This window comes from Chenopodium album, chromosome 21, assembly GCF_948465745.1.
Source record: "Chenopodium album chromosome 21, dcCheAlbu1.1, whole genome shotgun sequence".
Classification (NCBI taxonomy): domain Eukaryota; kingdom Viridiplantae; phylum Streptophyta; class Magnoliopsida; order Caryophyllales; family Amaranthaceae; genus Chenopodium; species Chenopodium album.
The window spans coordinates 10690856-10702453 of record NC_137854.1 but is presented as its reverse complement, the minus strand read 5'-3'; the positions used below and the strand labels follow the sequence as shown (position 1 = coordinate 10702453).

Sequence of the window (11598 nt, the reverse complement as noted above, 5' to 3'; positions counted from 1 at the left end):
GTTGAGGTAATTTTTACGGGAATGAGGTAAACATATGCCTAATTTGGTTTGTTTGTTTACATTTTAGTTAGGTGAAATGAGAAACTAGATGAAATAAATTGAAAGGCTGCCTAATCACTTTAGAAGTACTCCGGTAGTTGCTAAGGTAATGTTTGAGCAACTTTTAAAATGTAAGCTTTGCTGGAAGCTTATGAAAGTTTAAGCTGTAGTAGTATGTTCAATTCTTTACCTGGATCGGCACAAATTCGTCCATTCAAAGACTCACTCAATTATATTATTGGTGGTACTAATAATAATAATACTATACATCATCTATGTAAGAATTTAAAAGAGATGTACCCACGTTGATACATTATCCTACATGGTCAATAATTTATAATAATTTATTATTAATAAGAGTAAGTATATACAAAGAATATTTTTTAGAATATTATTTAATGAAGTTGAAAAATTAGGCATTACTCTTAAAAAACTCCCTTTGTTAATTAGATATTTTTTTCACAATTGATTGGGCACTTCTAGTTGACTAGAAGAATAAAGGGAAAAAAAAAAAAATCAAACCTTTACATGTATATATTAACCGTATGTTAAGTGTTCAATTATCCAAGGCCAACACCATTATTATCCATGGAAACCAATCTATTATCAACCGTTCCTCGTGATTCTCATGATTCAAAAGAAGCAACTCCATCTCCCAATTTGGCCAAATATTTGCAAGAAGATGACTTAACCCAAGAATGCCAAGCCTTAATCTCCACCTTACCCAAAGAACAAGATTGGGTTCTATCCCACCTTTACCAATATCAAGGGTTTTGGCATCCTATTAGGGAACTTCAAGGTGTGCTTTCATGCCAACGCCATTTCCAAGCTCGTGACAGTGATATTATCCTTGCCACTAACCCTAAATGTGGCTCAACATGGCTCAAAGCTTTAGCATATGTTGTCATAAACCGGAAAACCATTCCCCTAGACGATAACCACCCGCTTCTTTCCAAAAACCCTCATGAGTTAGTTCCTTGCTTAGAGCTTAGGGTTTATGTTGACCACCAAGTCCCTGACCTCACAGAACTGCCCTCTCCTAGGCTGTTTTCAACACACTTACCCGTTGAGTCGATACCGTTATCCATCAAGGAAACAGGCTGCAAAGTTGTGTGCCTAGTTAGGGACCCAAAAGATACCTTCATTTCATTATGGCACTTTGCAAACAAGTTAAGGCCTCAAAATGATGGCAAGCTTCTGCTAGAAGAGGCATTTGACAAATTTTGCAAAGGTGTTAGTTTTTTAGGGCCTTTTTGGGATCATGTTTTGAGCTCTTGGAAGTATAGCTTAGATAATCCTACCAAGGTATTTTTCTTGAAATATGAAGAGTTAAAGGAACAACCTAAGTTGTATTTGAAAAAATTGGCTGAGTTTTGGGGATGCCCTTTTTCTTCAGAGGAGGAAAATAATGGGGTTGTTGATGAGATACTTACTTTGTGTAGCTTTGGTAATCTGAGTAATTTGAAGGTGAATAAGGTTGGGAAATTGTCTACGGGAGAACATAACGAAGCCTTTTTTCGAAAGGGCGAGGTTGGTGATTGGGCTAACTACTTTACTCAAGAGATGACTGAGAAACTCGATGAGATTTGTTTGACCAAATTTCAGCTTTGTGGTTTGAAGTTTTAAATTGGTGGTTTTTTTGTGAGGAAAATTTGTATATGTATCTATGGTGTATTATGTCATCCAAGTATGTGAGTACTTTTTTATGTGAATGAAAGGAAAAACTGGCTTATCATTTTAGAAGTATGGAGTAGTTGCTAAGGTAATTTTTGAATTACTTTTAGCATGTAAGCTTTGCTGAGAGCTAATCAAAGTTTAAGCTATTTTGTGGAATGGAACGAGTAGTATATTCAATTATTCACTTGGGACAATTTAGTTCATCCAAAGATTTAGGCCCTTTTTGGTTGGGAGGAACTGGAAGGAAAAGAAAAGAAAAGAAACAACAATAATACAGAGTACAAAGTAAAAATTGATGAATAGAACACATTTAATATATTTTTTTTTGAAGTACAATAAATAACAATAATACAGAGAAATGAAATCAATTTAAAGGATCCTTCGTTTTCATATGATTTATGTACTGCATTAGTTGAAGTCATGTCAAAATGCGCAAATGATATGATTGTCATTTGTTTATAAACAATTCATCATGTTAACCACTACTTGTAGAATACAATTTTTTTTTTTTTTTTTTTTTTGAAACTTGTAGAATACAATTATGTGAACTACAAGTATATATCCCCCTTTTATTTTCTTCTTCTAATTTTAAAATAATAATTTCTTTGTTCTTTAGTGAAGAGGTTATAGAGACTTTTTAATAAGAAATTATAAGAGACGTAGTCATCTATGACTTCTATTTGATCAGTAATTTATAATATCTTACAAAATGGTATATAGTTGAAAATTATTTCAAAACTAAACGATACTCACGATATTATTAGGTTATTATTTGTTAAAAAGTCCCTTTCCCAAATAAAATTCTTTTTGTAGCTAGACATGAGTTGTTGTGCAATCAATTTTCCTTAAATAAATATAATATGGTACGATGATTTCACAAATAATTGAGCACAACTAGTCCATTAACACCAAAAAGTAAATTAAATTTACAAAAAAATTAGAAAAAAAAAAAATAAATTCACACATACTACGTAGTATATATTTCAATTATCCAAGGCCAACAATACTTCATGGAAACCACTCCAATGTCAAACCTTGCTCATGATTCTCATGATCCAAAAGATATAACTTCACCTTCCAAATTGGCCAAATATTTGCAAGAAGATGACATAACCCAAGAATGTCAAGGTTTAATCTCCACCTTACCCAAAGAACAAGGATGGATTCTATCCCATCTTTACCAGTACCGAGGATTTTGGTATCCTAATATTCTGTTTGAAGGTTTGCTTTCATGCCAACGCTACTTCCAAGCTCGTGAGAGCGATATAATCCTCATCACTAACCCAAAATGTGGCACAACATGGCTCAAAGCGTTAGCATATGCTGTTGTGAACAGGAAAATCAATCCTCCAAAAGAAGATAACCACCCACTTCTCACAAACAACCCCCATGAGTTAGTGCCTTTCTTAGAGCGTAAGGTCTATGCTGATCACCAAGTGCTTGACCTAACAGAATTGCGCTCTCCCAGGGTGCTTTCGACACACTTGCCTGTCGAATTGTTACCGTTATCCATTAAGGAAACGGACTGCAAAGTTGTGTACCTAGCTAGGGACCCAAAGGATGCCTTCATCTCATTATGGCACTTTTCAAACAAGTTAAGGCCTCAAAATTGCGGTAAACTCCCACTACAAGAGGCGTTTGACAAGTTTTGCAAAGGTGTTAACTTTTGTGGGCCTTTTTGGGATCATGTTTTGAGCTCTTGGAAGTATAGCTTAGACAAGCCTGACAAGGTCTTTTTCTTGAAATATGAAGACTTAAAAGAAAAACCTAAATTGCATTTGAAAAAATTGGCTGAATTTTGGGGATGCCCTTTTTCATTAGAGGAGGAAAATAATGGGGTTATTGAAGAAATACTTGATTTGTGTAGCTTTGATAATTTGAGCAATTTAGAGGTGAACAAGGTTGGGCAAATGACTTCAGGGGAGCATAATAAGTCCTTTTTTCGAAAGGGCGAAGTTGGTGATTGGGCTAATTACTTCACTCGGGAGATGATTGAGAAATTTGATGAAATTTTTTTAAACAAATTTCACCGTTGTGGTTTAAAAATTTAAATCTTTTTCCGTTTTTGTGAAGGAAATTTATCTATTTATATGCTACGAGATTATTATGTCTTATTGTGGTTTGAGATTCATGATGTACTTTGGTTTTTATTTGGTTTGTTTTATGCTTTCTTGTTTCAAGTTGGATGACACATTTCATTTAAGCACGTACATTTACCAACATTACTTTCTAATGCAAATATACTTGATTGCATATTAGCAAAATTATAAAATAATGCTTAAAAAAATAGATATAGAGACGAAGCTAACAAAACCCCAAATGAGCGAGACATGACTATACTTGTTCTCAACATAAAATCACAAAATGAAATCAAAACAAATGTGAATTGTGCACAAAGTCAAGTGTGTTATCTACGGAGTAATTTGAAATGGAGGAAGTATATTCAATTATTCAATTGGATCCGGACATATTCGTCCATTCAAAGCATTGGGTTTTATTTGTGGTATTATCAATAGTAATAACAATAATAATTTTTAACGTGAGAAATTCAATTAGAAGGTTCCCTTATCACCATACGGGGTGATTAGTTGAAATCATGTCCAAATCAGCAAGCATATGATTGTCACTTAATCATAAAACTTGTGTGGACCTATGGTCCACTTATGCTACTTGACGTGGTATTGAATATGATCCTAATTTTAACATAATGACCTGAATTTTAATATAATGACCTTTATTAAAATTTTGTGTACATTCATAATAATATTATTGTAGAATTTGAGATCCACACGTGCGCGCCAACTTTACCTTGAATGTAGTGATCATAATTCTAACATAATAACCTTTTTTATTCATATCAACCAATATATTAAAACGCTCATTTACTACGAAGTGTTGACAAATAACAGTCTAGTTGAAATATATATCTGAAACAAATATCAACACCTTCAAGAGTACTATATTCAAGTTGCCGACCTAACTAATCAATTCATAATTTCGCAGAATTGTATATTATTCATTTCTTCTGCTATCACGCAATATACCTAAACTATGATTACACTATTATGATTACATAACTTATTGGAGCAATTGCCTATTATATAATGCAAGGACAATTCACTAGTAATAAGCAGTAATAATAATAATACTATAGTACTATACTGGTATATTTAATACAATAAAAATCATGAAGTTCTGACCAATCGTACAAGGCTGATTAAAGTGTATCGGAAGAAGTTTCACTGGTTGCGAAATAAGTTCAGATAACCCTAACTGCGTTACTTATCGTCACCAACTGTGGAGTAAACTAGCAAACATACCATTAAGTTTATTGACAGACGACATCTATTGATGGGGCATGCATTCGTTGCTGGTAATGCTCTCATACATGCATGGCATTTACTGTCAAACATGCGTAAATGTAACAAAAAAATTGATTTTGACACACCTATCGTGACTCGTGAGAGCACAATTAAAAAAGCTCTTCCGTCTCTTCTTACATGAAGTTGTGTCAAAATCAGTTTTTAGATAATTCTATACGAGTAATTCTTGTATATAAACAAGCAAAGTTTATCTAGTGGTTGTATTGTTATGTTTGTAAACAGTGATGCAAACTGGTATGCCAGTTGGAGTAATAGCCGTTTGTTATGATGTGCAACACATATAAACGGTAGTTCATTGTTTGCAAATCGTATATTTCACGTCGTTTAATCCGTCAAAGTTATGGCAGATTTAGATGGTTACCTTTTACATTTTCACCAATTTTTCTCCACTTTCCAAATTTAGGTGAGTACGGTTAAATTATTCATAAATTGCTATACATCATTTATTATGGTTAATTTATTTTCAAATCACTAAAATCCATTTCCCAACTAATCTAAATCTTCTACGTAGTAGTATAGCAATACACGATTTGGATCCCAATCAATTGTCGTAAGATATACTGTAGTACATTACAATAATTGCACAAATGATCTAGCACGACAAGTCAACTTACACCAAAATAAAATAATTAAAATGCTCAAACATCTCTCTATATATAACCATATGTTATTTAAGAGTTCAATTATCCAAGGCTAATAATATACAATATTTTCATGGGAACCAATCAATTATCAACAATTCCTCATGATTCTCATGATCCAAAAGAAGTAAGTCCATTTCCCAAATTGGCCAAATATATACAAGAAAATGACATAACCCAAGAATGTCAAGCCTTAATCAACACCTTACCAAAAGATAAAGGATGGGTTCTATCCCATCTTTACCAATACCAAGGGTTTTGGTATCCTGTTAGGATGCTTCAAGGTGTGCTTTCATGCCAACACCACTTCCAAGCCCGCGACACTGATATCATCCTTGCCACTAACCCTAAATGTGGCACAGCATGGCTTAAAGCCTTAGCATTCGCCGTCATAAACCGGGAAATCAATCCCCCGGGAGGAGATAACCATCCACTTCGATCAAACAACCCCCATGAGTTAGTACCTTACTTAGAGCTTAAGCTTTATGCTGATCACAAAGTCCCTGACCTCACAAAATTGCCCTCTCCTAGGCTGTTTTCTACACACTTACCCCTTGACTCGCTACCGTTATCCATCAAGAAAACGGGTTGCAAAGTTGTATACTTAGTTAGAGACCCAAAGGATGCCTTCATCTCATTATGGCACTTTATGAACAAGTCAAGGCCTCAAAATAGTAAAATAACACTAGAAGAAGCATTTCACAAGTTTTGCAAAGGTGTTAATATTTGTGGGCCTTTTTGGGATCATGTTTTTAACTCTTGGAAGTATAGCTTAGACAATCCTAACAAGGTTTTTTTCTTGAGATATGAAGAGCTAAAAGAACAACCTAAGTTGTATGTTAAAAAATTGGCTGAATTTTGGAGGTGCCCTTTTTCTTTAGAGGAGGAAAATAATGGAATTGTTGAAGAAATACTTGGTTTGTGTAGCTTTGATAATTTGAGCAATTTGGAGGTAAACAAGATTGGGAATTTGTCTTCAGGGGAGCATAATAAGATCTTTTTTCGAAAGGGCGAAGTTGGTGATTGGGCTAATTACTTCACCGAGGATATGATTGAGAAATTTGATGAAATTTTTGCAAGAAAATTTCATCAAAGTGGTTTAAAAATTTAAGTTATTTTTAAATTGTATTTCTTTGAGGAATTTATGTGTTGTGTATTGTGTATTGTGTATCATGTCATCCACATAATTATTTCATTACATAATTTCATAATTTTATATAAGTAGATTATTATGTGGCCTGGTATTGTAATTTGAGATCACCATGTACGTTGTTAGTAGGAGTTCTAGAGATGTAACATGTTTATCACAAATTCGTAAATGACATTGGCACCCTTATATTAACAAAATTTGTTTATATGGAATATTAACATGTATTTTGCTTATCAAAATGAACCAAAGAGATTTTATAGGAAAGAGAGGAAAGAGGGGAAAATAAAAAAAAAAAAAAAAAAATTAGGAGGGAGTTTTTAGGGTAGGGGCATTTGAGTATTTTCACCTTCCCAACCCATTAAACCAGCCAAAAACCCACACTTAACGTTTAATAAACGTTTTGATCACTGTAGCAATTTAGTGAAAATTTTGGGGCACCACTGATAATCAAAGTTTAATGATGTGCACCATTGATAAAAGTCAAATCTTTGAGGGTACCAGTGATAAAATCCCTATTTTTTATAAACAAAATTTCATTTAGTTTCGTTAAGAGAAATAAATTGGGTTTATAGAGAGAGAAACTATGGTAAATTTTGAATTTCAAAGTAATTTAATGTTATTTCGGAGTTAATTTTATCGTTTTGATGAATCATTTAATTGAAAAATCGATGTAATTGACAAATTCGTTGTTGAGAGAAAAGATATTTTTAAATATATTTTGTTATTAATTTTTATGTTTTGGTGTTATATTCTAAGGTTGAAGATGACGTTCTTCCTATTTTGATGAATGTTCTTTTATCATTTTTTTTAATTGCAATGAAGTATGCTTCTTAAGTCTGATCAATATGTTCTTTGAGTCTAAACTATATGTTCTTTACAATACAAACAATGCTCTTTAAGGTAATATATATTAATCATGTTCTTTGGTTATAATAATACAAATTATGTTCTTTAAGTATAATAATACAAATCATGTTCTTTTTACTTATATAATATGTTCTTATATTTTGAATTTTGAATTTTTTAAATTTAAGAAAGAAATTTTGAACTATATTTGTGTAGAATTAATTTTAGATAGAGAAATTTTTGATACATGAATATTTTTTGATTCAAATGTAATACTTATTTTGAAATGATTTGACATTAAATTATTGGTAAAACTCAATTCATAATTATGTTTTACTTTTTTGATAAAAAGTATCTCATAATATACTATGTTCTTTATATTTCAGTGATATGTTCTTTTATAAATTCATCATGTACTTCATAATTATTTGCTATGTTCTTTCCACTTTAATATGGGTGTACCACGCTCATGGTATACCTGGGTGTACAAACCACCAAACCCAAATTTTTTGCCCTATTTGACATATTACTTTCTCTCTCTCTCTCTTATATGCGTTTTAAAATATATGTATCTCAAATTCATACAATTTTTTTTCTCCATCCCTTAATACTCTCTTATATGCATTTTAAAATATATGTATCTTTTGAGCATTTATTCCTCACATAATAAAGAGAAATAGACACTGTATTAAGGGACGGATAGAGTACAAAAATTATCAAAAATTTTGAAAATTTTAAAATACTCCGTAGACATTATAATAATGGGAAAATTGCAAAAAAACACCTTTTATAACAACTTTTTTGTAAAAAAACACCTTATAAAAATTTTCTTGTAAAAACACACCTAAAATCACTTTTTTCTTTGCGAAGTAACACCTTAACCCGGTTTTCGTCCTTTGACTTGGTTTTCAGGCATTGACTTGGTTTTCAGGCATTGACTTGCATGTGAGAAGCACGTGTTCCGGTGACTTCCCCCTTTTATTTTTTTCCCCAATTTACCCTCCATTTTTCCAATTTAACTTTCTCTCTCCTCCCTCTTCTCCAACAAAGTCCCAATTATTCACCATTGATGAAGAAATCTCCATTTTTAAGCATGAATTGTTGCAATTACCCTAATTTCGAGTACGGTAAGTTGTTGTAATTACTGAATTTCTTGTAAATTATGTTGGGTTTTTCGTATTTTCATAAATTAGGGTTTGTAATTGAAAATTAGGGTTCTTCATTTTTTCCCACAAATGATGAAATTAGGAGTAATTTCGAGAGGCCAATTAATGAACACCAATGTGGTCTTTAATTCTTCCTCTTTTTTTTTTTTTTTTTTTTTTTTTTTTTTTTTTTTTTTTGTATGTGCTTCCTCTATTGGGCTTTAATGGAGGAAGGGGATGAAGAGGTGAACTGGGGTTTTTGGGTGGATGGGGCTGAATGAACAGGGGTGGAATTTTCATGGGAGCAAATTTATTGGGTGAAATGGTGTTGGTGAGAGTAGTAGTGAATTAGTGGTGGTGGTGAGGTGGTGGTGGTGGTGGCGGCAGTGAGGTGGTGGCAGCGGTGAGGTGGTGGAGGTGAGGGAAAAGAGAAAAAAAATAAAGGAAGAAGATCACGTGACCCACATGTGCAAAGTCAATGCCGGAAAACCGAGTCAAACACCAAAAATCGGGTTAAGGTGTTACTTCGCAAAAAAAAGTGGTTTTAGGTGTGTTATTACAAGAAAATTTTTATAAGGTGTTTTTCACAAAAAAGGTGTTATAAAAGGTGATTTTTTACAATTTTTCCTATAATTTATAATGAATCTAACATGATCCCACTTGACTATGATATTTCTTAGTATTATGATGACAAAAATCAAGAGAATTAAATGCTTGTACAAATTCTTAAATGGACCTGGTTCACACTAATTTATTGTGAACCACTAACACTAGAGACAATATGATTGTTTTGTTAATAAAAAAAGGTCACTATATTAACATAAAGGTTATTATGTTGAAATAAAAGTTAGTGTGACATAAAAAGCTATAAGAGGTTATTTTTTTAATAAAATTTTTAATATAATGGTCAATATGAATAATAAAGATTACTATGTTAAAATTAGGTCACTATTCAACATAATTTCGTACTTTAAGTTCATGATAATATTAATGGTCACACAAGTTTTAAAAAAGGTTATTATGTTAGAAATAAGGTTACTATATTAAAATTAGGGGTCACTATGTTGAATGTAATACCAGTTACGTATGTATAAACCTTAGGTCCACAATAATATTATTGTGAACCAGGTCCACGCAAGATTTTCTGAAGACCTAGTCACTAAACTATTCATAAACTTAAGATAAACTTTCACAATTATAAATTAACAAAACTTAATACTCTGTATCATGTTCACTAATAATACTTCGTAATACTTATGACTCCGAATATGATAATATTAAATCATAGTCAATGATATCTCTTGATCTTTGTTTCCCTAAAAAAAAAAAAAAAAAAAAAAAAAAAACTCTTGATCTTTGTAATATAACTGAAGGGGTGGGAAGGGGGAGGGGATAAAAAAAAAAAAAGGAGTCTAAAATATGAACTACTAGCAATAACTCTTTCACTTTGTTTTTATTTTTAAAAAAAATATATAAAATGGTATATACATTAACAAAAAAAAAAATTAAACGATCGATAACTTTGATTAGAGGATTGAACTCAATTGAATCGATCGATTTACAAAAAAATTAGGCATTAAAAAGACTACAATATTATATATTGTCAAAACTAAATTCGATGCTGGAATACTCAGTCAAAAAAGGCAATTAAGTAAATCACATGTAATAGAAAATAAAGGTTTGGTGGCCCTCTATGATAAGTTTTTCATTGACTTTTTAATTATATCATCTACGATGGCTACCTACATGAGTACATATACATGTAGATTTGGGTTGCCACATCATTAATTTCCAACTCTCCAATCTACAAGATTTAGCTACAACCTCTACAATGGTAAGCTACATTCTTTTGTAATTAATTAATTATAGAAAAATAAACAAATATATAAACAAACAAATACTTAAAAAATATTAAACAAATCAATATATGTGTGTTAAATGGAGTGAAACTATAGAGCTATGTAGTTTAGCTTAGCTACAAGAGTTTGTAGCTCCACAATGGCAAGCATGTAGCTAGGAATTATTTAGAAATTGCTAGCAGGTCCTTATGCACAATTATTGTGGATGCTCTAACATGTATTTTTTTCTTAATGTAAATGTGTGAAAACATTAATAAATAGTTAATTAATTAACTAATTTATATCTTTCTTCTGTTCTTTTATTATTGCACCACTTGTCTTTTTAGGAAGTTTCACAATTATTGAACCATTTTCTTTTTAGGAAAAAAAATTATTTGTGTTCACACTACAAATACCCAACATACCCTTGCTTTTTCACACTTACTTTTTTAGTTTATCAATATGTCACATGGGCAATTTTGTATTTTTACCTTTTTCTCTCTACTTTTTCCACTACCAAAATATTTGTACCCAACCCTTATGGTGCAATAATAAAAAAAACGGAGGAAGCATTAAAAAAAATACTCGTAGTAATTTATAAAACTACTTTATACATTGTGCATATAGGCCAGTATCTCTATTATGAACTAACTAGCCAGGTAGGTTAACAATCGAAATAGAATTTAGAGTATGTTGTCATGTGCTGACCGTTTCTTCAGTGTCCTGGCACAATCATTCTCATATGAGGCAATCTCCCTACGAGTCTAGGTGATTCAGGTGCCCCACAGGCAATATGCACTCGTCTTGTGACAATGCGCTATCAATCAATCAATACTATATACTAAAAGACACACCATCAATGACACGTGTCATTTCCTG

General features: G+C 31.9%; 3 pseudogenes; all 3 read left to right on the top strand.

Annotated features, from left to right (window-relative positions):
- Window positions 1-627: 627 nt before the first annotated feature.
- Window positions 628-1665, top strand: LOC145600348 (cytosolic sulfotransferase 5 pseudogene; annotated as a pseudogene).
- Window positions 1666-2613: 948 nt separating this feature from the next.
- Window positions 2614-3767, top strand: LOC145600347 (cytosolic sulfotransferase 12 pseudogene; annotated as a pseudogene).
- Window positions 3768-5813: 2046 nt separating this feature from the next.
- On the top strand, window positions 5814-6851 carry LOC145600346 (cytosolic sulfotransferase 5 pseudogene; annotated as a pseudogene).
- Window positions 6852-11598: the final 4747 nt, after the last annotated feature.